At 44.3% G+C, this 26,882-nt stretch overlaps 30 non-coding genes across 30 annotated transcripts; all 30 read left to right on the top strand.

Moving 5' to 3' along the window:
• The first annotated feature begins 844 nt into the window (after positions 1-844).
• Positions 845-937, top strand: TRNAI-UAU (transfer RNA isoleucine (anticodon UAU)). The gene is given in 2 exon segments: positions 845-882; positions 902-937. It is a non-coding gene; the product is annotated as a tRNA-Ile (tRNA).
• Positions 938-1,264: 327 nt separating this feature from the next.
• TRNAR-CCU (transfer RNA arginine (anticodon CCU)) lies at positions 1,265-1,337 on the top strand. The gene has a single exon. It is a non-coding gene; the product is annotated as a tRNA-Arg (tRNA).
• A 1,222-nt stretch (positions 1,338-2,559) lies between these two features.
• TRNAI-UAU (transfer RNA isoleucine (anticodon UAU)) lies at positions 2,560-2,652 on the top strand. The gene is given in 2 exon segments: positions 2,560-2,597; positions 2,617-2,652. It is a non-coding gene; the product is annotated as a tRNA-Ile (tRNA).
• A 1,350-nt stretch (positions 2,653-4,002) lies between these two features.
• Positions 4,003-4,075, top strand: TRNAR-CCU (transfer RNA arginine (anticodon CCU)). Its single transcript has one exon. It is a non-coding gene; the product is annotated as a tRNA-Arg (tRNA).
• Positions 4,076-5,297: 1,222 nt separating this feature from the next.
• TRNAI-UAU (transfer RNA isoleucine (anticodon UAU)) lies at positions 5,298-5,390 on the top strand. The gene is given in 2 exon segments: positions 5,298-5,335; positions 5,355-5,390. It is a non-coding gene; the product is annotated as a tRNA-Ile (tRNA).
• A 327-nt stretch (positions 5,391-5,717) lies between these two features.
• On the top strand, positions 5,718-5,790 carry TRNAR-CCU (transfer RNA arginine (anticodon CCU)). Its single transcript has one exon. It is a non-coding gene; the product is annotated as a tRNA-Arg (tRNA).
• A 1,222-nt stretch (positions 5,791-7,012) lies between these two features.
• On the top strand, positions 7,013-7,105 carry TRNAI-UAU (transfer RNA isoleucine (anticodon UAU)). Its single transcript is given in 2 exon segments — positions 7,013-7,050; positions 7,070-7,105. It is a non-coding gene; the product is annotated as a tRNA-Ile (tRNA).
• A 327-nt stretch (positions 7,106-7,432) lies between these two features.
• TRNAR-CCU (transfer RNA arginine (anticodon CCU)) lies at positions 7,433-7,505 on the top strand. Its single transcript has one exon. It is a non-coding gene; the product is annotated as a tRNA-Arg (tRNA).
• Positions 7,506-8,727: 1,222 nt separating this feature from the next.
• On the top strand, positions 8,728-8,820 carry TRNAI-UAU (transfer RNA isoleucine (anticodon UAU)). The gene is given in 2 exon segments: positions 8,728-8,765; positions 8,785-8,820. It is a non-coding gene; the product is annotated as a tRNA-Ile (tRNA).
• Positions 8,821-9,147: 327 nt separating this feature from the next.
• TRNAR-CCU (transfer RNA arginine (anticodon CCU)) lies at positions 9,148-9,220 on the top strand. Its single transcript has one exon. It is a non-coding gene; the product is annotated as a tRNA-Arg (tRNA).
• A 1,222-nt stretch (positions 9,221-10,442) lies between these two features.
• TRNAI-UAU (transfer RNA isoleucine (anticodon UAU)) lies at positions 10,443-10,535 on the top strand. Its single transcript is given in 2 exon segments — positions 10,443-10,480; positions 10,500-10,535. It is a non-coding gene; the product is annotated as a tRNA-Ile (tRNA).
• A 327-nt stretch (positions 10,536-10,862) lies between these two features.
• Positions 10,863-10,935, top strand: TRNAR-CCU (transfer RNA arginine (anticodon CCU)). Its single transcript has one exon. It is a non-coding gene; the product is annotated as a tRNA-Arg (tRNA).
• Positions 10,936-12,157: 1,222 nt separating this feature from the next.
• On the top strand, positions 12,158-12,250 carry TRNAI-UAU (transfer RNA isoleucine (anticodon UAU)). Its single transcript is given in 2 exon segments — positions 12,158-12,195; positions 12,215-12,250. It is a non-coding gene; the product is annotated as a tRNA-Ile (tRNA).
• Positions 12,251-12,577: 327 nt separating this feature from the next.
• Positions 12,578-12,650, top strand: TRNAR-CCU (transfer RNA arginine (anticodon CCU)). Its single transcript has one exon. It is a non-coding gene; the product is annotated as a tRNA-Arg (tRNA).
• Positions 12,651-13,872: 1,222 nt separating this feature from the next.
• Positions 13,873-13,965, top strand: TRNAI-UAU (transfer RNA isoleucine (anticodon UAU)). Its single transcript is given in 2 exon segments — positions 13,873-13,910; positions 13,930-13,965. It is a non-coding gene; the product is annotated as a tRNA-Ile (tRNA).
• Positions 13,966-14,292: 327 nt separating this feature from the next.
• On the top strand, positions 14,293-14,365 carry TRNAR-CCU (transfer RNA arginine (anticodon CCU)). Its single transcript has one exon. It is a non-coding gene; the product is annotated as a tRNA-Arg (tRNA).
• Positions 14,366-15,587: 1,222 nt separating this feature from the next.
• TRNAI-UAU (transfer RNA isoleucine (anticodon UAU)) lies at positions 15,588-15,680 on the top strand. The gene is given in 2 exon segments: positions 15,588-15,625; positions 15,645-15,680. It is a non-coding gene; the product is annotated as a tRNA-Ile (tRNA).
• Positions 15,681-16,007: 327 nt separating this feature from the next.
• Positions 16,008-16,080, top strand: TRNAR-CCU (transfer RNA arginine (anticodon CCU)). The gene has a single exon. It is a non-coding gene; the product is annotated as a tRNA-Arg (tRNA).
• A 1,222-nt stretch (positions 16,081-17,302) lies between these two features.
• TRNAI-UAU (transfer RNA isoleucine (anticodon UAU)) lies at positions 17,303-17,395 on the top strand. The gene is given in 2 exon segments: positions 17,303-17,340; positions 17,360-17,395. It is a non-coding gene; the product is annotated as a tRNA-Ile (tRNA).
• Positions 17,396-17,722: 327 nt separating this feature from the next.
• On the top strand, positions 17,723-17,795 carry TRNAR-CCU (transfer RNA arginine (anticodon CCU)). Its single transcript has one exon. It is a non-coding gene; the product is annotated as a tRNA-Arg (tRNA).
• Positions 17,796-19,017: 1,222 nt separating this feature from the next.
• Positions 19,018-19,110, top strand: TRNAI-UAU (transfer RNA isoleucine (anticodon UAU)). Its single transcript is given in 2 exon segments — positions 19,018-19,055; positions 19,075-19,110. It is a non-coding gene; the product is annotated as a tRNA-Ile (tRNA).
• A 327-nt stretch (positions 19,111-19,437) lies between these two features.
• Positions 19,438-19,510, top strand: TRNAR-CCU (transfer RNA arginine (anticodon CCU)). The gene has a single exon. It is a non-coding gene; the product is annotated as a tRNA-Arg (tRNA).
• A 1,222-nt stretch (positions 19,511-20,732) lies between these two features.
• TRNAI-UAU (transfer RNA isoleucine (anticodon UAU)) lies at positions 20,733-20,825 on the top strand. The gene is given in 2 exon segments: positions 20,733-20,770; positions 20,790-20,825. It is a non-coding gene; the product is annotated as a tRNA-Ile (tRNA).
• Positions 20,826-21,152: 327 nt separating this feature from the next.
• On the top strand, positions 21,153-21,225 carry TRNAR-CCU (transfer RNA arginine (anticodon CCU)). The gene has a single exon. It is a non-coding gene; the product is annotated as a tRNA-Arg (tRNA).
• Positions 21,226-22,447: 1,222 nt separating this feature from the next.
• Positions 22,448-22,535, top strand: TRNAI-UAU (transfer RNA isoleucine (anticodon UAU)). Its single transcript is given in 2 exon segments — positions 22,448-22,485; positions 22,498-22,535. It is a non-coding gene; the product is annotated as a tRNA-Ile (tRNA).
• A 327-nt stretch (positions 22,536-22,862) lies between these two features.
• On the top strand, positions 22,863-22,935 carry TRNAR-CCU (transfer RNA arginine (anticodon CCU)). The gene has a single exon. It is a non-coding gene; the product is annotated as a tRNA-Arg (tRNA).
• Positions 22,936-24,157: 1,222 nt separating this feature from the next.
• On the top strand, positions 24,158-24,250 carry TRNAI-UAU (transfer RNA isoleucine (anticodon UAU)). The gene is given in 2 exon segments: positions 24,158-24,195; positions 24,215-24,250. It is a non-coding gene; the product is annotated as a tRNA-Ile (tRNA).
• A 327-nt stretch (positions 24,251-24,577) lies between these two features.
• Positions 24,578-24,650, top strand: TRNAR-CCU (transfer RNA arginine (anticodon CCU)). Its single transcript has one exon. It is a non-coding gene; the product is annotated as a tRNA-Arg (tRNA).
• A 1,222-nt stretch (positions 24,651-25,872) lies between these two features.
• Positions 25,873-25,965, top strand: TRNAI-UAU (transfer RNA isoleucine (anticodon UAU)). Its single transcript is given in 2 exon segments — positions 25,873-25,910; positions 25,930-25,965. It is a non-coding gene; the product is annotated as a tRNA-Ile (tRNA).
• A 327-nt stretch (positions 25,966-26,292) lies between these two features.
• Positions 26,293-26,365, top strand: TRNAR-CCU (transfer RNA arginine (anticodon CCU)). Its single transcript has one exon. It is a non-coding gene; the product is annotated as a tRNA-Arg (tRNA).
• The last annotated feature ends 517 nt before the right edge of the window (positions 26,366-26,882 follow it).

Here is a 26,882-nt window from a genome sequence, read left to right as displayed (position 1 = left end):
GCTGTTGCGTATCTTTTAGAGCAGAAAGGACGTTCTGAGTTCAGGTCCACTTGAAATTCGACAAGGCTTTCAATGGGTATCCCACATCTCGTTACAAAAGGTCAAAGAAATGTAAAGTCACTATCATGTCACCACACTATGGAAAATCATAGCAAATCCACCTTCAAAATGCACTTCCTGCTGATTTTCACGGACCCACTTCAAAGCTAGATGCAACGCGCAATTGTGAACATCTCAATTGGCCGGCTCTGCTGTCATATATATTTATATCTTCTATAATAATAAATTCAATCTGTCATTTTGGGTGCTGTGTGTAAGATACGCCTTGCCCAGTAAATACCCCAGGGATTCCCTGCATCATGCCTGCATGTGTAGTCTGCCCAACTCAGCCGACTGCATTGCGACTCTGGAGGAGTGGCACCTGCTGGGGATAAAACATGACTTGAGATAGGTGTGCTTTTCCTTATTATCGCCTTATATGCAGTAGGAACATGCACATTTAGCAGCAGACCAGAATGATCTCACACCTTTTCAGAGGTATTCATGGCTTTCAAAGCCTGCTCTCATGGCCTATTCTCTCACCACCACAAAAAAAGTGTGATTGTGTGCTCCTAGTCTGTGTCAAGCCTCCATTGAAGTCCACTCACCTCTATGGAGATGATCTTAATAGTCACCTTGGCTTGCTGATTTGGACAAACGCTCCCTGTCTTCTACCGGTTTTCTTCTTAACAAACAATTGACTTGGTCTTATAATGATTTATGACATGTGCTTCATTTTAACGAGTTACGCATCACAGGCCAAGTGTCCTGGTGATAAAGGCACCTCCCCAACAGCAGCAACGGAGCTCCAGTGGCGCAATCGGTTAGCGCGCGGTACTTATAAGACAGTATCTGTTGAGCAATGCCGAGGTTGTGAGTTCGAGCCTCACCTGGAGCAGAGATAGTTGCCCTTTTGCTTCCTTTAATCACCTTTCTCCTATGACCCAAAACATTCAAGCCAAAGGGTGCCAGTATGCCACTGCTACACGCAGGAGCTGTCATTGCCCAACAAGGGAAGCTTGTTTTGAGTGAGGACCAAAAAGAATGAGACCAATGCTTTTGCTTGTTGAAGAGCAGTGGAGGAAGCTGGCAAGAGCTATATCACCTGCAAAATCCATGGCACAACACAAGGAAAAGAAGTACGTCCATTTGCAACTCATTTGCTGCAAGAGGCATTGTGCAGTCTCTGTGGAGCAAAAGCCTACTTGCTGCACTTCTACAGCATGCCCCAGTGGCCTAATGGATAAGGCACTGGCCTCCTAAGCCAGGGATTGTGGGTTCGAGTCCCATCTGGGGTGGCACATTCCTTCTTTGGCCCTTACATGTAGCATACCAACACACATTGTACTCTGATACAAATGACTTGGATTCTCATGGCTGCCAAAGGCTTTTAACGTGGACCAGAACTCTTGCACAGGAAAGAAGGAGATCATAGAGAAATGCACCCTGTGTATGCATTTAGAGACTTTAGCCTGTCCCCCTCATTTGTGTCTAATCACTAGTTGTGGTGATTACCCTGGGTCACATGACTGCCAATGGCAGATAAGCTTATTTGAAAGCACAGGCTGTTAACAATATGTCTGCTTCCATCAGTCAGGAAGTAGAAACAGTGCAGATTTATCTTAGGATTTCTATTAGCTGTAACAAAGAAATGTTTCTTGTTTAAAGGTTGTTATGCTGTTGCGTATCTTTTAGAGCAGAAAGGACGTTCTGAGTTCAGGTCCACTTGAAATTCGACAATGCTTTCAATGGGTATCCCACATCTCGTTACAAAAGGTCAAAGAAATGTAAAGTCACTATCATGTCACCACACTATGGAAAATCATAGCAAATCCACCTTCAAAATGCACTTCCTGCTGATTTTCACGGACCCACTTCAAAGCTAGATGCAACGCGCAATTGTGAACATCTCAATTGGCCGGCTCTGCTGTCATATATATTTATATCTTCTATAATAATAAATTCAATCTGTCATTTTGGGTGCTGTGTGTAAGATACGCCTTGCCCAGTAAATACCCCAGGGATTCCCTGCATCATGCCTGCATGTGTAGTCTGCCCAACTCAGCCGACTGCATTGCGACTCTGGAGGAGTGGCACCTGCTGGGGATAAAACATGACTTGAGATAGGTGTGCTTTTCCTTATTATCGCCTTATATGCAGTAGGAACATGCACATTTAGCAGCAGACCAGAATGATCTCACACCTTTTCAGAGGTATTCATGGCTTTCAAAGCCTGCTCTCATGGCCTATTCTCTCACCACCACAAAAAAAGTGTGATTGTGTGCTCCTAGTCTGTGTCAAGCCTCCATTGAAGTCCACTCACCTCTATGGAGATGATCTTAATAGTCACCTTGGCTTGCTGATTTGGACAAACGCTCCCTGTCTTCTACCGGTTTTCTTCTTAACAAACAATTGACTTGGTCTTATAATGATTTATGACATGTGCTTCATTTTAACGAGTTACGCATCACAGGCCAAGTGTCCTGGTGATAAAGGCACCTCCCCAACAGCAGCAACGGAGCTCCAGTGGCGCAATCGGTTAGCGCGCGGTACTTATAAGACAGTATCTGTTGAGCAATGCCGAGGTTGTGAGTTCGAGTCTCACCTGGAGCAGAGATAGTTGCCCTTTTGCTTCCTTTAATCACCTTTCTCCTATGACCCAAAACATTCAAGCCAAAGGGTGCCAGTATGCCACTGCTACACGTGTAATAGACTGATTTTTGTGTAGAAAAATCTGTAAAGCAGTAACTTCCCAATAAGCTATTTGAAAATAATCCTATTCTTTGAAATATCTGTGGAGATAACAGGCTGAAATACAGGATCAGGATTTGGGCTATCTATTGCCTGAGTCTGTTTATGTTTAGCAACTTGTTGACCTGGGGAAAGTACCTAAGGGGAGGCTCGTGGCCTGCTGCCTCATTCTTATCAGACATGATGCAGGCAGAGGAAGCATGCTCATGGAGTTCTTCTTTATAATTCCCTTTTTCAGGTATTTTATCCATACTTTGAGATCAAAGTGAATTCAGTGATTGCTAGACAGCTATTGTATGTTATATGAACAACTTATGAACATGTTGAATGTATGTGAAGCAGATATTTGCTGTGGTTAAACTGAGCAGTGCTGTATGTGTTATATATCAGGCAGCTAGCCATTCAGCCATTTTAGTGTATAGGTGTTATCTATCAGGGAGTTATACTGTATATTAGAAAGCTAGCTAATTCAGTCATTTCAGTACTATATGTGCTATATATTAAGCTACCAGCACTCAGCCATGTTAGTGATTTGCAGAAGAAGAGCAGATCAGGCCTCACAGCCAGTATGTAATGTGTGTGTTCACATGAAGCCTTATAACTCACAGATCTGTAGGAATAATGTGTTTATTGTAAATGCATTAGAGCTAGTGTGCAGCCACATGTGTGTTTAGTGACTCCCTGCAGTCAGCCATGCTGGAACCTCGTGTCACAGGGAATCTATGCAGTTATGAAGATCAGCCAGCAAAGTTAATGCATCTTTATCAGCAAGAATTGCTTTTGTATTTGCACTTTTATATGACTGTTAAATGGACGAGAACTGGATGTTATTGTGGAAAAGTTCTTATTGAAAACCTTTTTCTATGCTATATAAGATTTTATTTGAATAAACATTCTCATCAGACATGATGCAGGCAGAGGAAGCATGCTCATGGAGTTCTTCTTTATAATTCCCTTTTTCAGGGTGTAACACACGCAGGAGCTGTCATTGCCCAACAAGGGAAGCTTGTTTTGAGTGAGGACCAAAAAGAATGAGACCAATGCTTTTGCTTGTTGAAGAGCAGTGGAGGAAGCTGGCAAGAGCTATATCACCTGCAAAATCCATGGCACAACACAAGGAAAAGAAGTACGTCCATTTGCAACTCATTTGCTGCAAGAGGCATTGTGCAGTCTCTGTGGAGCAAAAGCCTACTTGCTGCACTTCTACAGCATGCCCCAGTGGCCTAATGGATAAGGCACTGGCCTCCTAAGCCAGGGATTGTGGGTTCGAGTCCCATCTGGGGTGGCACATTCCTTCTTTGGCCCTTACATGTAGCATACCAACACACATTGTACTCTGATACAAATGACTTGGATTCTCATGGCTGCCAAAGGCTTTTAACGTGGACCAGAACTCTTGCACAGGAAAGAAGGAGAAAATAGAGAAATGCACCCTGTATATGTATTTAGAGGCTTTAGCCTGTCCCCCTTATTTGTGTCTAATCACTAGTTGTGGTGATCACCCTGGGTCACATGACTGCCAATGGCAGATAAGCTCATTTGAAAGCACAGGCTGTTAACAATATGTCTGCTTCCATCAGTCAGGAAGTAGAAACAGTGCAGATTTATCTTAGGATTTCTATTAGCTGTAACAAAGAAATTTTTCTTGTTTAAAGGTTATTATGCTGTTGCGTATCTTTTAGAGCAGAAAGGACGTTCTGAGTTCAGGTCCACTTGAAATTCGACAAGGCTTTCAATGGGTATCCCACATCTCGTTACAAAAGGTCAAAGAAATGTAAAGTCACTATCATGTCACCACACTATGAAAAATCATAGCAATTCCACCTTCAAAATGCACTTCCTGCTGATTTTCACGGACCCACTTCAAAGCTAGATGCAACGCGCAATTGTGAACATCTCAATTGGCCGGCTCTGCTGTCATATATATTTATATCTTCTATAATAATAAATTCAATCTGTCATTTTGGGTGCTGTGTGTAAGATACGCCTTGCCCAGTAAATACCCCAGGGATTCCCTGCATCATGCCTGCATGTGTAGTCTGCCCAACACAGCCGACTGCATTGCGACTCTGGAGGAGTGGCACCTGCTGGGGATAAAACATGACTTGAGATAGGTGTGCTTTTCCTTATTATCGCCTTATATGCAGTAGGAACATGCACATTTAGCAGCAGACCAGAATGATCTCACACCTTTTCAGAGGTATTCATGGCTTTCAAAGCCTGCTCTCATGGCCTATTCTCTCACCACCACAAAAAAAGTGTGATTGTGTGCTCCTAGTCTGTGTCAAGCCTCCATTGAAGTCCACTCACCTCTATGGAGATGATCTTAATAGTCACCTTGGCTTGCTGATTTGGACAAACGATCCCTGTCTTCTACCGGTTTTCTTCTTAACAAACAATTGACTTGGTCTTATAATGATTTATGACATGTGCTTCATTTTAACGAGTTACGCATCACAGGCCAAGTGTCCTGGTGATAAAGGCACCTCCCCAACAGCAGCAACGGAGCTCCAGTGGCGCAATCGGTTAGCGCGTGGTACTTATAAGACAGTATCTGTTGAGCAATGCCGAGGTTGTGAGTTCGAGCCTCACCTGGAGCAGAGATAGTTGCCCTTTTGCTTCCTTTAATCACCTTTCTCCTATGACCCAAAACATTCAAGCCAAAGGGTGCCAGTATGCCACTGCTACACGCAGGAGCTGTCATTGCCCAACAAGGGAAGCTTGTTTTGAGTGAGGACCAAAAAGAATGAGACCAATGCTTTTGCTTGTTGAAGAGCAGTGGAGGAAGCTGGCAAGAGCTATATCACCTGCAAAATCCATGGCACAACACAAGGAAAAGAAGTACGTCCATTTGCAACTCATTTGCTGCAAGAGGCATTGTGCAGTCTCTGTGGAGCAAAAGCCTACTTGCTGCACTTCTACAGCATGCCCCAGTGGCCTAATGGATAAGGCACTGGCCTCCTAAGCCAGGGATTGTGGGTTCGAGTCCCATCTGGGGTGGCACATTCCTTCTTTGGCCCTTACATGTAGTATACCAACACACATTGTACTCTGATACAAATGACTTGGATTCTCATGGCTGCCAAAGGCTTTTAAAGTGGACCAGAACTCTTGCACAGGAAAGAAGGAAAACATAGAGAAATGCACCCTGTGTATGTATTTAGAGACTTTAGCCTGTCCCCCTCATTTGTGTCTAATCACTAGTTGTGGTGATCACCCTGGGTCACATGACTGCCAATGGCAGATAAGCTCATTTGAAAGCACAGCCTGTTAACAATATGTCTGCTTCCATCAGTCAGGAAGTAGAAACAGTGCAGATTTATCTTAGGATTTCTATTAGCTGTAACAAAGAAATGTTTCTTGTTTAAAGGTTGTTATGCTCTTGCGTATCTTTTAGAGCAGAAAGGACGTTCTGAGTTCAGGTCCACTTGAAATTCGACAAGGCTTTCAATGGGTATCCCACATCTCGTTACAAAAGGTCAAAGAAATGTAAAGTCACTATCATGTCACCACACTATGGAAAATCATAGCAAATCCACCTTCAAAATGCACTTCCTGCTGATTTTCACGGACCCACTTCAAAGCTAGATGCAACGCGCAATTGTGAACATCTCAATTGGCCGGCTCTGCTGTCATATATATTTATATCTTCTATAATAATAAATTCAATCTGTCATTTTGGGTGCTGTGTGTAAGATACGCCTTGCCCAGTAAATACCCCAGGGATTCCCTGCATCATGCCTGCATGTGTAGTCTGCCCAACACAGCCGACTGCATTGCGACTCTGGAGGAGTGGCACCTGCTGGGGATAAAACATGACTTGAGATAGGTGTGCTTTTCCTTATTATCGCCTTATATGCAGTAGGAACATGCACATTTAGCAGCAGACCAGAATGATCTCACACCTTTTCAGAGGTATTCATGGCTTTCAAAGCCTGCTCTCATGGCCTATTCTCTCACCACCACAAAAAAAGTGTGATTGTGTGCTCCTAGTCTGTGTCAAGCCTCCATTGAAGTCCACTCACCTCTATGGAGATGATCTTAATAGTCACCTTGGCTTGCTGATTTGGACAAACGATCCCTGTCTTCTACCGGTTTTCTTCTTAACAAACAATTGACTTGGTCTTATAATGATTTATGACATGTGCTTCATTTTAACGAGTTACGCATCACAGGCCAAGTGTCCTGGTGATAAAGGCACCTCCCCAACAGCAGCAACGGAGCTCCAGTGGCGCAATCGGTTAGCGCGTGGTACTTATAAGACAGTATCTGTTGAGCAATGCCGAGGTTGTGAGTTCGAGCCTCACCTGGAGCAGAGATAGTTGCCCTTTTGCTTCCTTTAATCACCTTTCTCCTATGACCCAAAACATTCAAGCCAAAGGGTGCCAGTATGCCACTGCTACACGCAGGAGCTGTCATTGCCCAACAAGGGAAGCTTGTTTTGAGTGAGGACCAAAAAGAATGAGACCAATGCTTTTGCTTGTTGAAGAGCAGTGGAGGAAGCTGGCAAGAGCTATATCACCTGCAAAATCCATGGCACAACACAAGGAAAAGAAGTACGTCCATTTGCAACTCATTTGCTGCAAGAGGCATTGTGCAGTCTCTGTGGAGCAAAAGCCTACTTGCTGCACTTCTACAGCATGCCCCAGTGGCCTAATGGATAAGGCACTGGCCTCCTAAGCCAGGGATTGTGGGTTCGAGTCCCATCTGGGGTGGCACATTCCTTCTTTGGCCCTTACATGTAGTATACCAACACACATTGTACTCTGATACAAATGACTTGGATTCTCATGGCTGCCAAAGGCTTTTAAAGTGGACCAGAACTCTTGCACAGGAAAGAAGGAAAACATAGAGAAATGCACCCTGTGTATGTATTTAGAGACTTTAGCCTGTCCCCCTCATTTGTGTCTAATCACTAGTTGTGGTGATCACCCTGGGTCACATGACTGCCAATGGCAGATAAGCTCATTTGAAAGCACAGCCTGTTAACAATATGTCTGCTTCCATCAGTCAGGAAGTAGAAACAGTGCAGATTTATCTTAGGATTTCTATTAGCTGTAACAAAGAAATGTTTCTTGTTTAAAGGTTGTTATGCTCTTGCGTATCTTTTAGAGCAGAAAGGACGTTCTGAGTTCAGGTCCACTTGAAATTCGACAAGGCTTTCAATGGGTATCCCACATCTCGTTACAAAAGGTCAAAGAAATGTAAAGTCACTATCATGTCACCACACTATGGAAAATCATAGCAAATCCACCTTCAAAATGCACTTCCTGCTGATTTTCACGGACCCACTTCAAAGCTAGATGCAACGCGCAATTGTGAACATCTCAATTGGCCGGCTCTGCTGTCATATATATTTATATCTTCTATAATAATAAATTCAATCTGTCATTTTGGGTGCTGTGTGTAAGATACGCCTTGCCCAGTAAATACCCCAGGGATTCCCTGCATCATGCCTGCATGTGTAGTCTGCCCAACTCAGCCGACTGCATTGCGACTCTGGAGGAGTGGCACCTGCTGGGGATAAAACATGACTTGAGATAGGTGTGCTTTTCCTTATTATCGCCTTATATGCAGTAGGAACATGCACATTTAGCAGCAGACCAGAATGATCTCACACCTTTTCAGAGGTATTCATGGCTTTCAAAGCCTGCTCTCATGGCCTATTCTCTCACCACCACAAAAAAAGTGTGATTGTGTGCTCCTAGTCTGTGTCAAGCCTCCATTGAAGTCCACTCACCTCTATGGAGATGATCTTAATAGTCACCTTGGCTTGCTGATTTGGACAAACGATCCCTGTCTTCTACCGGTTTTCTTCTTAACAAACAATTGACTTGGTCTTATAATGATTTATGACATGTGCTTCATTTTAACGAGTTACGCATCACAGGCCAAGTGTCCTGGTGATAAAGGCACCTCCCCAACAGCAGCAACGGAGCTCCAGTGGCGCAATCGGTTAGCGCGTGGTACTTATAAGACAGTATCTGTTGAGCAATGCCGAGGTTGTGAGTTCGAGCCTCACCTGGAGCAGAGATAGTTGCCCTTTTGCTTCCTTTAATCACCTTTCTCCTATGACCCAAAACATTCAAGCCAAAGGGTGCCAGTATGCCACTGCTACACGCAGGAGCTGTCATTGCCCAACAAGGGAAGCTTGTTTTGAGTGAGGACCAAAAAGAATGAGACCAATGCTTTTGCTTGTTGAAGAGCAGTGGAGGAAGCTGGCAAGAGCTATATCACCTGCAAAATCCATGGCACAACACAAGGAAAAGAAGTACGTCCATTTGCAACTCATTTGCTGCAAGAGGCATTGTGCAGTCTCTGTGGAGCAAAAGCCTACTTGCTGCACTTCTACAGCATGCCCCAGTGGCCTAATGGATAAGGCACTGGCCTCCTAAGCCAGGGATTGTGGGTTCGAGTCCCATCTGGGGTGGCACATTCCTTCTTTGGCCCTTACATGTAGTATACCAACACACATTGTACTCTGATACAAATGACTTGGATTCTCATGGCTGCCAAAGGCTTTTAAAGTGGACCAGAACTCTTGCACAGGAAAGAAGGAAAACATAGAGAAATGCACCCTGTGTATGTATTTAGAGACTTTAGCCTGTCCCCCTCATTTGTGTCTAATCACTAGTTGTGGTGATCACCCTGGGTCACATGACTGCCAATGGCAGATAAGCTCATTTGAAAGCACAGCCTGTTAACAATATGTCTGCTTCCATCAGTCAGGAAGTAGAAACAGTGCAGATTTATCTTAGGATTTCTATTAGCTGTAACAAAGAAATGTTTCTTGTTTAAAGGTTGTTATGCTCTTGCGTATCTTTTAGAGCAGAAAGGACGTTCTGAGTTCAGGTCCACTTGAAATTCGACAAGGCTTTCAATGGGTATCCCACATCTCGTTACAAAAGGTCAAAGAAATGTAAAGTCACTATCATGTCACCACACTATGGAAAATCATAGCAAATCCACCTTCAAAATGCACTTCCTGCTGATTTTCACGGACCCACTTCAAAGCTAGATGCAACGCGCAATTGTGAACATCTCAATTGGCCGGCTCTGCTGTCATATATATTTATATCTTCTATAATAATAAATTCAATCTGTCATTTTGGGTGCTGTGTGTAAGATACGCCTTGCCCAGTAAATACCCCAGGGATTCCCTGCATCATGCCTGCATGTGTAGTCTGCCCAACACAGCCGACTGCATTGCGACTCTGGAGGAGTGGCACCTGCTGGGGATAAAACATGACTTGAGATAGGTGTGCTTTTCCTTATTATCGCCTTATATGCAGTAGGAACATGCACATTTAGCAGCAGACCAGAATGATCTCACACCTTTTCAGAGGTATTCATGGCTTTCAAAGCCTGCTCTCATGGCCTATTCTCTCACCACCACAAAAAAAGTGTGATTGTGTGCTCCTAGTCTGTGTCAAGCCTCCATTGAAGTCCACTCACCTCTATGGAGATGATCTTAATAGTCACCTTGGCTTGCTGATTTGGACAAACGATCCCTGTCTTCTACCGGTTTTCTTCTTAACAAACAATTGACTTGGTCTTATAATGATTTATGACATGTGCTTCATTTTAACGAGTTACGCATCACAGGCCAAGTGTCCTGGTGATAAAGGCACCTCCCCAACAGCAGCAACGGAGCTCCAGTGGCGCAATCGGTTAGCGCGTGGTACTTATAAGACAGTATCTGTTGAGCAATGCCGAGGTTGTGAGTTCGAGCCTCACCTGGAGCAGAGATAGTTGCCCTTTTGCTTCCTTTAATCACCTTTCTCCTATGACCCAAAACATTCAAGCCAAAGGGTGCCAGTATGCCACTGCTACACGCAGGAGCTGTCATTGCCCAACAAGGGAAGCTTGTTTTGAGTGAGGACCAAAAAGAATGAGACCAATGCTTTTGCTTGTTGAAGAGCAGTGGAGGAAGCTGGCAAGAGCTATATCACCTGCAAAATCCATGGCACAACACAAGGAAAAGAAGTACGTCCATTTGCAACTCATTTGCTGCAAGAGGCATTGTGCAGTCTCTGTGGAGCAAAAGCCTACTTGCTGCACTTCTACAGCATGCCCCAGTGGCCTAATGGATAAGGCACTGGCCTCCTAAGCCAGGGATTGTGGGTTCGAGTCCCATCTGGGGTGGCACATTCCTTCTTTGGCCCTTACATGTAGTATACCAACACACATTGTACTCTGATACAAATGACTTGGATTCTCATGGCTGCCAAAGGCTTTTAAAGTGGACCAGAACTCTTGCACAGGAAAGAAGGAAAACATAGAGAAATGCACCCTGTGTATGTATTTAGAGACTTTAGCCTGTCCCCCTCATTTGTGTCTAATCACTAGTTGTGGTGATCACCCTGGGTCACATGACTGCCAATGGCAGATAAGCTCATTTGAAAGCACAGCCTGTTAACAATATGTCTGCTTCCATCAGTCAGGAAGTAGAAACAGTGCAGATTTATCTTAGGATTTCTATTAGCTGTAACAAAGAAATGTTTCTTGTTTAAAGGTTGTTATGCTCTTGCGTATCTTTTAGAGCAGAAAGGACGTTCTGAGTTCAGGTCCACTTGAAATTCGACAAGGCTTTCAATGGGTATCCCACATCTCGTTACAAAAGGTCAAAGAAATGTAAAGTCACTATCATGTCACCACACTATGGAAAATCATAGCAAATCCACCTTCAAAATGCACTTCCTGCTGATTTTCACGGACCCACTTCAAAGCTAGATGCAACGCGCAATTGTGAACATCTCAATTGGCCGGCTCTGCTGTCATATATATTTATATCTTCTATAATAATAAATTCAATCTGTCATTTTGGGTGCTGTGTGTAAGATACGCCTTGCCCAGTAAATACCCCAGGGATTCCCTGCATCATGCCTGCATGTGTAGTCTGCCCAACACAGCCGACTGCATTGCGACTCTGGAGGAGTGGCACCTGCTGGGGATAAAACATGACTTGAGATAGGTGTGCTTTTCCTTATTATCGCCTTATATGCAGTAGGAACATGCACATTTAGCAGCAGACCAGAATGATCTCACACCTTTTCAGAGGTATTCATGGCTTTCAAAGCCTGCTCTCATGGCCTATTCTCTCACCACCACAAAAAAAGTGTGATTGTGTGCTCCTAGTCTGTGTCAAGCCTCCATTGAAGTCCACTCACCTCTATGGAGATGATCTTAATAGTCACCTTGGCTTGCTGATTTGGACAAACGATCCCTGTCTTCTACCGGTTTTCTTCTTAACAAACAATTGACTTGGTCTTATAATGATTTATGACATGTGCTTCATTTTAACGAGTTACGCATCACAGGCCAAGTGTCCTGGTGATAAAGGCACCTCCCCAACAGCAGCAACGGAGCTCCAGTGGCGCAATCGGTTAGCGCGTGGTACTTATAAGACAGTATCTGTTGAGCAATGCCGAGGTTGTGAGTTCGAGCCTCACCTGGAGCAGAGATAGTTGCCCTTTTGCTTCCTTTAATCACCTTTCTCCTATGACCCAAAACATTCAAGCCAAAGGGTGCCAGTATGCCACTGCTACACGCAGGAGCTGTCATTGCCCAACAAGGGAAGCTTGTTTTGAGTGAGGACCAAAAAGAATGAGACCAATGCTTTTGCTTGTTGAAGAGCAGTGGAGGAAGCTGGCAAGAGCTATATCACCTGCAAAATCCATGGCACAACACAAGGAAAAGAAGTACGTCCATTTGCAACTCATTTGCTGCAAGAGGCATTGTGCAGTCTCTGTGGAGCAAAAGCCTACTTGCTGCACTTCTACAGCATGCCCCAGTGGCCTAATGGATAAGGCACTGGCCTCCTAAGCCAGGGATTGTGGGTTCGAGTCCCATCTGGGGTGGCACATTCCTTCTTTGGCCCTTACATGTAGTATACCAACACACATTGTACTCTGATACAAATGACTTGGATTCTCATGGCTGCCAAAGGCTTTTAAAGTGGACCAGAACTCTTGCACAGGAAAGAAGGAAAACATAGAGAAATGCACCCTGTGTATGTATTTAGAGACTTTAGCCTGTCCCCCTCATTTGTGTCTAATCACTAGTTGTGGTGATCACCCTGGGTCACATGACTGCCAATGGCAGATAAGCTCATTTGAAAGCACAGCCTGTTAACAATATGTCTGCTTCCATCAGTCAGGAAGTAGAAACAGTGCAGATTTATCTTAGGATTTCTATTAGCTGTAACAAAGAAATGTTTCTTGTTTAAAGGTTGTTATGCTCTTGCGTATCTTTTAGAGCAGAAAGGACGTTCTGAGTTCAGGTCCACTTGAAATTCGACAAGGCTTTCAATGGGTATCCCACATCTCGTTACAAAAGGTCAAAGAAATGTAAAGTCACTATCATGTCACCACACTATGGAAAATCATAGCAAATCCACCTTCAAAATGCACTTCCTGCTGATTTTCACGGACCCACTTCAAAGCTAGATGCAACGCGCAATTGTGAACATCTCAATTGGCCGGCTCTGCTGTCATATATATTTATATCTTCTATAATAATAAATTCAATCTGTCATTTTGGGTGCTGTGTGTAAGATACGCCTTGCCCAGTAAATACCCCAGGGATTCCCTGCATCATGCCTGCATGTGTAGTCTGCCCAACTCAGCCGACTGCATTGCGACTCTGGAGGAGTGGCACCTGCTGGGGATAAAACATGACTTGAGATAGGTGTGCTTTTCCTTATTATCGCCTTATATGCAGTAGGAACATGCACATTTAGCAGCAGACCAGAATGATCTCACACCTTTTCAGAGGTATTCATGGCTTTCAAAGCCTGCTCTCATGGCCTATTCTCTCACCACCACAAAAAAAGTGTGATTGTGTGCTCCTAGTCTGTGTCAAGCCTCCATTGAAGTCCACTCACCTCTATGGAGATGATCTTAATAGTCACCTTGGCTTGCTGATTTGGACAAACGATCCCTGTCTTCTACCGGTTTTCTTCTTAACAAACAATTGACTTGGTCTTATAATGATTTATGACATGTGCTTCATTTTAACGAGTTACGCATCACAGGCCAAGTGTCCTGGTGATAAAGGCACCTCCCCAACAGCAGCAACGGAGCTCCAGTGGCGCAATCGGTTAGCGCGTGGTACTTATAAGACAGTATCTGTTGAGCAATGCCGAGGTTGTGAGTTCGAGCCTCACCTGGAGCAGAGATAGTTGCCCTTTTGCTTCCTTTAATCACCTTTCTCCTATGACCCAAAACATTCAAGCCAAAGGGTGCCAGTATGCCACTGCTACACGCAGGAGCTGTCATTGCCCAACAAGGGAAGCTTGTTTTGAGTGAGGACCAAAAAGAATGAGACCAATGCTTTTGCTTGTTGAAGAGCAGTGGAGGAAGCTGGCAAGAGCTATATCACCTGCAAAATCCATGGCACAACACAAGGAAAAGAAGTACGTCCATTTGCAACTCATTTGCTGCAAGAGGCATTGTGCAGTCTCTGTGGAGCAAAAGCCTACTTGCTGCACTTCTACAGCATGCCCCAGTGGCCTAATGGATAAGGCACTGGCCTCCTAAGCCAGGGATTGTGGGTTCGAGTCCCATCTGGGGTGGCACATTCCTTCTTTGGCCCTTACATGTAGTATACCAACACACATTGTACTCTGATACAAATGACTTGGATTCTCATGGCTGCCAAAGGCTTTTAAAGTGGACCAGAACTCTTGCACAGGAAAGAAGGAAAACATAGAGAAATGCACCCTGTGTATGTATTTAGAGACTTTAGCCTGTCCCCCTCATTTGTGTCTAATCACTAGTTGTGGTGATCACCCTGGGTCACATGACTGCCAATGGCAGATAAGCTCATTTGAAAGCACAGCCTGTTAACAATATGTCTGCTTCCATCAGTCAGGAAGTAGAAACAGTGCAGATTTATCTTAGGATTTCTATTAGCTGTAACAAAGAAATGTTTCTTGTTTAAAGGTTGTTATGCTCTTGCGTATCTTTTAGAGCAGAAAGGACGTTCTGAGTTCAGGTCCACTTGAAATTCGACAAGGCTTTCAATGGGTATCCCACATCTCGTTACAAAAGGTCAAAGAAATGTAAAGTCACTATCATGTCACCACACTATGGAAAATCATAGCAAATCCACCTTCAAAATGCACTTCCTGCTGATTTTCACGGACCCACTTCAAAGCTAGATGCAACGCGCAATTGTGAACATCTCAATTGGCCGGCTCTGCTGTCATATATATTTATATCTTCTATAATAATAAATTCAATCTGTCATTTTGGGTGCTGTGTGTAAGATACGCCTTGCCCAGTAAATACCCCAGGGATTCCCTGCATCATGCCTGCATGTGTAGTCTGCCCAACTCAGCCGACTGCATTGCGACTCTGGAGGAGTGGCACCTGCTGGGGATAAAACATGACTTGAGATAGGTGTGCTTTTCCTTATTATCGCCTTATATGCAGTAGGAACATGCACATTTAGCAGCAGACCAGAATGATCTCACACCTTTTCAGAGGTATTCATGGCTTTCAAAGCCTGCTCTCATGGCCTATTCTCTCACCACCACAAAAAAAGTGTGATTGTGTGCTCCTAGTCTGTGTCAAGCCTCCATTGAAGTCCACTCACCTCTATGGAGATGATCTTAATAGTCACCTTGGCTTGCTGATTTGGACAAACGCTCCCTGTCTTCTACCGGTTTTCTTCTTAACAAACAATTGACTTGGTCTTATAATGATTTATGACATGTGCTTCATTTTAACGAGTTACGCATCACAGGCCAAGTGTCCTGGTGATAAAGGCACCTCCCCAACAGCAGCAACGGAGCTCCAGTGGCGCAATCGGTTAGCGTGCGGTACTTATAAGACAGTATCTGTTGAGCAATGCCGAGGTTGTGAGTTCGAGCCTCACCTGGAGCAGAGATAGTTGCCCTTTTGCTTCCTTTAATCACCTTTCTCCTATGACCCAAAACATTCAAGCCAAAGGGTGCCAGTATGCCACTGCTACACGCAGGAGCTGTCATTGCCCAACAAGGGAAGCTTGTTTTGAGTGAGGACCAAAAAGAATGAGACCAATGCTTTTGCTTGTTGAAGAGCAGTGGAGGAAGCTGGCAAGAGCTATATCACCTGCAAAATCCATGGCACAACACAAGGAAAAGAAGTACGTCCATTTGCAACTCATTTGCTGCAAGAGGCATTGTGCAGTCTCTGTGGAGCAAAAGCCTACTTGCTGCACTTCTACAGCATGCCCCAGTGGCCTAATGGATAAGGCACTGGCCTCCTAAGCCAGGGATTGTGGGTTCGAGTCCCATCTGGGGTGGCACATTCCTTCTTTGGCCCTTACATGTAGCATACCAACACACATTGTACTCTGATACAAATGACTTGGATTCTCATGGCTGCCAAAGGCTTTTAAAGTGGACCAGAACTCTTGCACAGGAAAGAAGGAGAAAATAGAGAAATGCACCCTGTATATGTATTTAGAGGCTTTAGCCTGTCCCCCTTATTTGTGTCTAATCACTAGTTGTGGTGATCACCCTGGGTCACATGACTGCCAATGGCAGATAAGCTCATTTGAAAGCACAGGCTGTTAACAATATGTCTGCTTCCATCAGTCAGGAAGTAGAAACAGTGCAGATTTATCTTAGGATTTCTATTAGCTGTAACAAAGAAATTTTTCTTGTTTAAAGGTTATTATGCTGTTGCGTATCTTTTAGAGCAGAAAGGACGTTCTGAGTTCAGGTCCACTTGAAATTCGACAAGGCTTTCAATGGGTATCCCACATCTCGTTACAAAAGGTCAAAGAAATGTAAAGTCACTATCATGTCACCACACTATGAAAAATCATAGCAATTCCACCTTCAAAATGCACTTCCTGCTGATTTTCACGGACCCACTTCAAAGCTAGATGCAACGCGCAATTGTGAACATCTCAATTGGCCGGCTCTGCTGTCATATATATTTATATCTTCTATAATAATAAATTCAATCTGTCATTTTGGGTGCTGTGTGTAAGATACGCCTTGCCCAGTAAATACCCCAGGGATTCCCTGAATCATGCCTGCATGTGTAGTCTGCCCAACACAGCCAACTGCATTGCGACTCTGGAGGAGTGGCACCTGCTGGGGATAAAACATGACTTGAGATAGGTGTGCTTTTCCTTATTATCGCCTTATATGCAGTAGGAACATGCACATTTAGCAGCAGACCAGAATGATCTCACACCTTTTCAGAGGTATTCATGGCTTTCAAAGCCTGCTCTCATGGCCTATTCTCTCACCACCACAAAAAAAGTGTGATTGTGTGCTCCTAGTCTGTGTCAAGCCTCCATTGAAGTCCACTCACCTCTATGGAGATGATCTTAATAGTCACCTTGGCTTGCTGATTTGGACAAACGCTCCCTGTCTTCTACCGGTTTTCTTCTTAACAAACAATTGACTTGGTCTTATAATGATTTATGACATGTGCTTCATTTTAACGAGTTACGCATCACAGGCCAAGTGTCCTGGTGATAAAGGCACCTCCCCAACAGCAGCAACGGAGCTCCAGTGGCGCAATCGGTTAGCGCGCGGTACTTATAAGACAGTATCTGTTGAGCAATGCCGAGGTTGTGAGTTCGAGCCTCACCTGGAGCAGAGATAGTTGCCCTTTTGCTTCCTTTAATGACCTTTCTCCTATGACCCAAAACATTCAAGCCAAAGGGTGCCAGTATGCCACTGCTACACGCAGGAGCTGTCATTGCCCAACAAGGGAAGCTTGTTTTGAGTGAGGACCAAAAAGAATGAGACCAATGCTTTTGCTTGTTGAAGAGCAGTGGAGGAAGCTGGCAAGAGCTATATCACCTGCAAAATCCATGGCACAACACAAGGAAAAGAAGTACGTCCATTTGCAACTCATTTGCTGCAAGAGGCATTGTGCAGTCTCTGTGGAGCAAAAGCCTACTTGCTGCACTTCTACAGCATGCCCCAGTGGCCTAATGGATAAGGCACTGGCCTCCTAAGCCAGGGATTGTGGGTTCGAGTCCCATCTGGGGTGGCACATTCTTTCTTTGGCCCTTACATGTAGCATACCAACACACATTGTACTCTGATACAAATGACTTGGATTCTCATGGCTGCCAAAGGCTTTTAAAGTGGACCAGAACTCTTGCACAGGAAAGAAAGAGAAAATAGAGAAATGCACCCTGTATATGTATTTAGAGGCTTTAGCCTGTCCCCCTTATTTGTGTCTAATCACTAGTTGTGGTGATCACCCTGGGTCACATGACTGCCAATGGCAGATAAGCTCATTTGAAAGCACAGGCTGTTAACAATATGTCTGCTTCCATCAGTCAGGAAGTAGAAACAGTGCAGATTTATCTTAGGATTTCTATTAGCTGTAACAAAGAAATTTTTCTTGTTTAAAGGTTATTATGCTGTTGCGTATCTTTTAGAGCAGAAAGGACGTTCTGAGTTCAGGTCCACTTGAAATTCGACAAGGCTTTCAATGGGTATCCCACATCTCGTTACAAAAGGTCAAAGAAATGTAAAGTCACTATCATGTCACCACACTATGAAAAATCATAGCAATTCCACCTTCAAAATGCACTTCCTGCTGATTTTCACGGACCCACTTCAAAGCTAGATGCAACGCGCAATTGTGAACATCTCAATTGGCCGGCTCTGCTGTCATATATATTTATATCTTCTATAATAATAAATTCAATCTGTCATTTTGGGTGCTGTGTGTAAGATACGCCTTGCCCAGTAAATACCCCAGGGATTCCCTGCATCATGCCTGCATGTGTAGTCTGCCCAACACAGCCAACTGCATTGCGACTCTGGAGGAGTGGCACCTGCTGGGGATAAAACATGACTTGAGATAGGTGTGCTTTTCCTTATTATCGCCTTATATGCAGTAGGAACATGCACATTTAGCAGCAGACCAGAATGATCTCACACCTTTTCAGAGGTATTCATGGCTTTCAAAGCCTGCTCTCATGGCCTATTCTCTCACCACCACAAAAAAAGTGTGATTGTGTGCTCCTAGTCTGTGTCAAGCCTCCATTGAAGTCCACTCACCTCTATGGAGATGATCTTAATAGTCACCTTGGCTTGCTGATTTGGACAAACGCTCCCTGTCTTCTACCGGTTTTCTTCTTAACAAACAATTGACTTGGTCTTATAATGATTTATGACATGTGCTTCATTTTAACGAGTTACGCATCACAGGCCAAGTGTCCTGGTGATAAAGGCACCTCCCCAACAGCAGCAACGGAGCTCCAGTGGCGCAATCGGTTAGCGCGCGGTACTTATAAGACAGTATCTGTTGAGCAATGCCGAGGTTGTGAGTTCGAGCCTCACCTGGAGCAGAGATAGTTGCCCTTTTGCTTCCTTTAATGACCTTTCTCCTATGACCCAAAACATTCAAGCCAAAGGGTGCCAGTATGCCACTGCTACACGCAGGAGCTGTCATTGCCCAACAAGGGAAGCTTGTTTTGAGTGAGGACCAAAAAGAATGAGACCAATGCTTTTGCTTGTTGAAGAGCAGTGGAGGAAGCTGGCAAGAGCTATATCACCTGCAAAATCCATGGCACAACACAAGGAAAAGAAGTACGTCCATTTGCAACTCATTTGCTGCAAGAGGCATTGTGCAGTCTCTGTGGAGCAAACGCCTACTTGCTGCACTTCTACAGCATGCCCCAGTGGCCTAATGGATAAGGCACTGGCCTCCTAAGCCAGGGATTGTGGGTTTGAGTCCCATCTGGGGTGGCACATTCCTTCTTTGGCCCTTACATGTAGCATACCAACACACATTGTACTCAGATACAAATGACTTGGATTCTCATGGCTGCCAAAGGCTTTTAAAGTGGACCAGAACTCTTGCACAGGAAAGAAGGAGAACATAGAGAAATGCACCCTGTATATGTATTTAGAGGCTTTAGCCTGTCCCCCTTATTTGTGTCTAATCACTAGTTGTGGTGATCACCCTGGGTCACATGACTGCCAATGGCAGATAAGCTCATTTGAAAGCACAGGCTGTTAACAATATGTCTGCTTCCATCAGTCAGGAAGTAGAAACAGTGCAGATTTATCTTAGGATTTCTATTAGCTGTAACAAAGAAATTTTTCTTGTTTAAAGGTTATTATGCTGTTGCGTATCTTTTAGAGCAGAAAGGACGTTCTGAGTTCAGGTCCACTTGAAATTCGACAAGGCTTTCAATGTGTATCCCACATCTCGTTACAAAAGGTCAAAGAAATGTAAAGTCACTATCATGTCACCACACTATGAAAAATCATAGCAATTCCACCTTCAAAATGCACTTCCTGCTGATTTTCACGGACCCACTTCAAAGCTAGATGCAACGCGCAATTGTGAACATCTCAATTGGCCGGCTCTGCTGTCATATATATTTATATCTTCTATAATAATAAATTCAATCTGTCATTTTGGGTGCTGTGTGTAAGATACGCCTTGCCCAGTAAATACCCCAGGGATTCCCTGCATCATGCCTGCATGTGTAGTCTGCCCAACACAGCCGACTGCATTGCGACTCTGGAGGAGTGGCACCTGCTGGGGATAAAACATGACTTGAGATAGGTGTGCTTTTCCTTATTATCGCCTTATATGCAGTAGGAACATGCACATTTAGCAGCAGACCAGAATGATCTCACACCTTTTCAGAGGTATTCATGGCTTTCAAAGCCTGCTCTCATGGCCTATTCTCTCACCACCACAAAAAAAGTGTGATTGTGTGCTCCTAGTCTGTGTCAAGCCTCCATTGAAGTCCACTCACCTCTATGGAGATGATCTTAATAGTCACCTTGGCTTGCTGATTTGGACAAACGCTCCCTGTCTTCTACCGGTTTTCTTCTTAACAAACAATTGACTTGGTCTTATAATGATTTATGACATGTGCTTCATTTTAACGAGTTACGCATCACAGGCCAAGTGTCCTGGTGATAAAGGCACCTCCCCAACAGCAGCAACGGAGCTCCAGTGGCGCAATCGGTTAGCGCGCGGTACTTATAAGACAGTATCTGTTGAGCAATGCCGAGGTTGTGAGTTCGAGCCTCACCTGGAGCAGAGATAGTTGCCCTTTTGCTTCCTTTAATGACCTTTCTCCTATGACCCAAAACATTCAAGCCAAAGGGTGCCAGTATGCCACTGCTACACGCAGGAGCTGTCATTGCCCAACAAGGGAAGCTTGTTTTGAGTGAGGACCAAAAAGAATGAGACCAATGCTTTTGCTTGTTGAAGAGCAGTGGAGGAAGCTGGCAAGAGCTATATCACCTGCAAAATCCATGGCACAACACAAGGAAAAGAAGTACGTCCATTTGCAACTCATTTGCTGCAAGAGGCATTGTGCAGTCTCTGTGGAGCAAAAGCCTACTTGCTGCACTTCTACAGCATGCCCCAGTGGCCTAATGGATAAGGCACTGGCCTCCTAAGCCAGGGATTGTGGGTTTGAGTCCCATCTGGGGTGGCACATTCCTTCTTTGGCCCTTACATGTAGCATACCAACACACATTGTACTCAGATACAAATGACTTGGATTCTCATGGCTGCCAAAGGCTTTTAAAGTGGACCAGAACTCTTGCACAGGAAAGAAGGAGAACATAGAGAAATGCACCCTGTATATGTATTTAGAGGCTTTAGCCTGTCCCCCTTATTTGTGTCTAATCACTAGTTGTGGTGATCACCCTGGGTCACATGACTGCCAATGGCAGATAAGCTCATTTGAAAGCACAGGCTGTTAACAATATGTCTGCTTCCATCAGTCAGGAAGTAGAAACAGTGCAGATTTATCTTTGGATTTCTATTAGCTGTAACAAAGAAATTTTTCTTGTTTAAAGGTTATTATGCTGTTGCGTATCTTTTAGAGCAGAAAGGACGTTCTGAGTTCAGGTCCACTTGAAATTCGACAAGGCTTTCAATGTGTATCCCACATCTCGTTACAAAAGGTCAAAGAAATGTAAAGTCACTATCATGTCACCACACTATGAAAAATCATAGCAATTCCACCTTCAAAATGCACTTCCTGCTGATTTTCACGGACCCACTTCAAAGCTAGATGCAACGCGCAATTGTGAACATCTCAATTGGCCGGCTCTGCTGTCATATATATTTATATCTTCTATAATAATAAATTCAATCTGTCATTTTGGGTGCTGTGTGTAAGATACGCCTTGCCCAGTAAATACCCCAGGGATTCCCTGCATCATGCCTGCATGTGTAGTCTGCCCAACACAGCCGACTGCATTGCGACTCTGGAGGAGTGGCACCTGCTGGGGATAAAACATGACTTGAGATAGGTGTGCTTTTCCTTATTATCGCCTTATATGCAGTAGGAACATGCACATTTAGCAGCAGACCAGAATGATCTCACACCTTTTCAGAGGTATTCATGGCTTTCAAAGCCTGCTCTCATGGCCTATTCTCTCACCACCACAAAAAAAGTGTGATTGTGTGCTCCTAGTCTGTGTCAAGCCTCCATTGAAGTCCACTCACCTCTATGGAGATGATCTTAATAGTCACCTTGGCTTGCTGATTTGGACAAACGCTCCCTGTCTTCTACCGGTTTTCTTCTTAACAAACAATTGACTTGGTCTTATAATGATTTATGACATGTGCTTCATTTTAACGAGTTACGCATCACAGGCCAAGTGTCCTGGTGATAAAGGCACCTCCCCAACAGCAGCAATGGAGCTCCAGTGGCGCAATCGGTTAGCGCACGGTACTTATAAGACAGTATCTGTTGAGCCGAGGTTGTGAGTTCGAGCCTCACCTGGAGCAGAGATAGTTGCCCTTTTGCTTCCTTTAATGACCTTTCTCCTATGACCCAAAACATTCAAGCCAAAGGGTGCCAGTATGCCACTGCTACACGCAGGAGCTGTCATTGCCCAACAAGGGAAGCTTGTTTTGAGTGAGGACCAAAAAGAATGAGACCAATGCTTTTGCTTGTTGAAGAGCAGTGGAGGAAGCTGGCAAGAGCTATATCACCTGCAAAATCCATGGCACAACACAAGGAAAAGAAGTACGTCCATTTGCAACTCATTTGCTGCAAGAGGCATTGTGCAGTCTCTGTGGAGCAAAAGCCTACTTGCTGCACTTCTACAGCATGCCCCAGTGGCCTAATGGATAAGGCACTGGCCTCCTAAGCCAGGGATTGTGGGTTTGAGTCCCATCTGGGGTGGCACATTCCTTCTTTGGCCCTTACATGTAGCATACCAACACACATTGTACTCAGATACAAATGACTTGGATTCTCATGGCTGCCAAAGGCTTTTAAAGTGGACCAGAACTCTTGCACAGGAAAGAAGGAGAACATAGAGAAATGCACCCTGTATATGTATTTAGAGGCTTTAGCCTGTCCCCCTTATTTGTGTCTAATCACTAGTTGTGGTGATCACCCTGGGTCACATGACTGCCAATGGCAGATAAGCTCATTTGAAAGCACAGGCTGTTAACAATATGTCTGCTTCCATCAGTCAGGAAGTAGAAACAGTGCAGATTTATCTTTGGATTTCTATTAGCTGTAACAAAGAAATTTTTCTTGTTTAAAGGTTATTATGCTGTTGCGTATCTTTTAGAGCAGAAAGGACGTTCTGAGTTCAGGTCCACTTGAAATTCGACAAGGCTTTCAATGTGTATCCCACATCTCGTTACAAAAGGTCAAAGAAATGTAAAGTCACTATCATGTCACCACACTATGAAAAATCATAGCAATTCCACCTTCAAAATGCACTTCCTGCTGATTTTCACGGACCCACTTCAAAGCTAGATGCAACGCGCAATTGTGAACATCTCAATTGGCCGGCTCTGCTGTCATATATATTTATATCTTCTATAATAATAAATTCAATCTGTCATTTTGGGTGCTGTGTGTAAGATACGCCTTGCCCAGTAAATACCCCAGGGATTCCCTGCATCATGCCTGCATGTGTAGTCTGCCCAACACAGCCGACTGCATTGCGACTCTGGAGGAGTGGCACCTGCTGGGGATAAAACATGACTTGAGATAGGTGTGCTTTTCCTTATTATCGCCTTATATGCAGTAGGAACATGCACATTTAGCAGCAGACCAGAATGATCTCACACCTTTTCAGAGGTATTCATGGCTTTCAAAGCCTGCTCTCATGGCCTATTCTCTCACCACCACAAAAAAAGTGTGATTGTGTGCTCCTAGTCTGTGTCAAGCCTCCATTGAAGTCCACTCACCTCTATGGAGATGATCTTAATAGTCACCTTGGCTTGCTGATTTGGACAAACGCTCCCTGTCTTCTACCGGTTTTCTTCTTAACAAACAATTGACTTGGTCTTATAATGATTTATGACATGTGCTTCATTTTAACGAGTTACGCATCACAGGCCAAGTGTCCTGGTGATAAAGGCACCTCCCCAACAGCAGCAACGGAGCTCCAGTGGCGCAATCGGTTAGTGCGCGGTACTTATAAGACAGTATCTGTTGAGCAATGCCGAGGTTGTGAGTTCGAGCCTCACCTGGAGCAGAGATAGTTGCCCTTTTGCTTCCTTTAATCACCTTTCTCCTATGACCCAAAACATTCAAGCCAAAGGGTGCCAGTATGCCACTGCTACACGCAGGAGCTGTCATTGCCCAACAAGGGAAGCTTGTTTTGAGTGAGGACCAAAAAGAATGAGACCAATGCTTTTGCTTGTTGAAGAGCAGTGGAGGAAGCTGGCAAGAGCTATATCACCTGCAAAATCCATGGCACAACACAAGGAAAAGAAGTACGTCCATTTGCAACTCATTTGCTGCAAGAGGCATTGTGCAGTCTCTGTGGAGCAAAAGCCTACTTGCTGCACTTCTACAGCATGCCCCAGTGGCCTAATGGATAAGGCACTGGCCTCCTAAGCCAGGGATTGTGGGTTCGAGTCCCATCTGGGGTGGCACATTCCTTCTTTGGCCCTTACATGTAGCATACCAACACACATTGTACTCTGATACAAATGACTTGGATTCTCATGGCTGCCAAAGGCTTTTAACGTGGACCAGAACTCTTGCACAGGAAAGAAGGAGAACATAGAGAAATGCACCCTGTGTATGTATTTAGAGACTTTAGCCTGTCCCCCTCATTTGTGTCTAATCACTAGTTGTGGTGATTACCCTGGGTCACATGACTGCCAATGGCAGATAAGCTTATTTGAAAGCACAGGCTGTTAACAATATGTCTGCTTCCATCAGTCAGGAAGTAGAAACAGTGCAGATTTATCTTAGGATTTCTATTAGCTGTAACAAAGAAATTTTTCTTGTTTAAAGGTTATTATGCTGTTGCGTATCTTTTAGAGCAGAAAGGACGTTCTGAGTTCAGGTCCACTTGAAATTCGACAAGGCTTTCAATGGGTATCCCACATCTCGTTACAAAAGGTCAAAGAAATGTAAAGTCACTATCATGTCACCACACTATGAAAAATCATAGCAATTCCACCTTCAAAATGCACTTCCTGCTGATTTTCACGGACCCACTTCAAAGCTAGATGCAACGCGCAATTGTGAACATCTCAATTGGCCGGCTCTGCTGTCATATATATTTATATCTTCTATAATAATAAATTCAATCTGTCATTTTGGGTGCTGTGTGTAAGATACGCCTTGCCCAGTAAATACCCCAGGGATTCCCTGCATCATGCCTGCATGTGTAGTCTGCCCAACACAGCCGACTGCATTGCGACTCTGGAGGAGTGGCACCTGCTGGGGATAAAACATGACTTGAGATAGGTGTGCTTTTCCTTATTATCGCCTTATATGCAGTAGGAACATGCACATTTAGCAGCAGACCAGAATGATCTCACACCTTTTCAGAGGTATTCATGGCTTTCAAAGCCTGCTCTCATGGCCTATTCTCTCACCACCACAAAAAAAGTGTGATTGTGTGCTCCTAGTCTGTGTCAAGCCTCCATTGAAGTCCACTCACCTCTATGGAGATGATCTTAATAGTCACCTTGGCTTGCTGATTTGGACAAACGCTCCCTGTCTTCTACCGGTTTTCTTCTTAACAAACAATTGACTTGGTCTTATAATGATTTATGACATGTGCTTCATTTTAACGAGTTACGCATCACAGGCCAAGTGTCCTGGTGATAAAGGCACCTCCCCAACAGCAGCAATGGAGCTCCAGTGGCGCAATCGGTTAGCGCGCGGTACTTATAAGACAGTATCTGTTGAGCAATGCTGAGGTTGTGAGTTCGAGCCTCACCTGGAGCAGAGATAGTTGCCCTTTTGCTTCCTTTAATCACCTTTCTCCTATGACCCAAAACATTCAAGCCAAAGGGTGCCAGTATGCCACTGCTACACGCAGGAGCTGTCATTGCCCAACAAGGGAAGCTTGTTTTGAGTGAGGACCAAAAAGAATGAGACCAATGCTTTTGCTTGTTGAAGAGCAGTGGAGGAAGCTGGCAAGAGCTATATCACCTGCAAAATCCATGGCACAACACAAGGAAAAGAAGTACGTCCATTTGCAACTCATTTGCTGCAAGAGGCATTGTGCAGTCTCTGTGGAGCAAAAGCCTACTTGCTGCACTTCTACAGCATGCCCCAGTGGCCTAATGGATAAGGCACTGGCCTCCTAAGCCAGGGATTGTGGGTTCGAGTCCCATCTGGGGTGGCACATTCCTTCTTTGGCCCTTACATGTAGCATACCAACACACATTGTACTCTGATACAAATGACTTGGATTCTCATGGCTGCCAAAGGCTTTTAAAGTGGACCAGAACTCTTGCACAGGAAAGAAGGAGAAAATAGAGAAATGCACCCTGTATATGTATTTAGAGGCTTTAGCCTGTCCCCCTTATTTGTGTCTAATCACTAGTTGTGGTGATCACCCTGGGTCACATGACTGCCAATGGCAGATAAGCTCATTTGAAAGCACAGGCTGTTAACAATATGTCTGCTTCCATCAGTCAGGAAGTAGAAACAGTGCAGATTTATCTTAGGATTTCTATTAGCTGTAACAAAGAAATTTTTCTTGTTTAAAGGTTATTATGCTGTTGCGTATCTTTTAGAGCAGAAAGGACGTTCTGAGTTCAGGTCCACTTGAAATTCGACAAGGCTTTCAATGGGTATCCCACATCTCGTTACAAAAGGTCAAAGAAATGTAAAGTCACTATCATGTCACCACACTA

This window comes from Hyperolius riggenbachi, chromosome 3, assembly GCF_040937935.1.
Source record: "Hyperolius riggenbachi isolate aHypRig1 chromosome 3, aHypRig1.pri, whole genome shotgun sequence".
NCBI lineage: Eukaryota > Metazoa > Chordata > Amphibia > Anura > Hyperoliidae > Hyperolius > Hyperolius riggenbachi.
The sequence above is the reverse complement of the archived record's forward strand: the minus strand, read 5'-3'. Positions and strand labels throughout refer to the sequence as shown.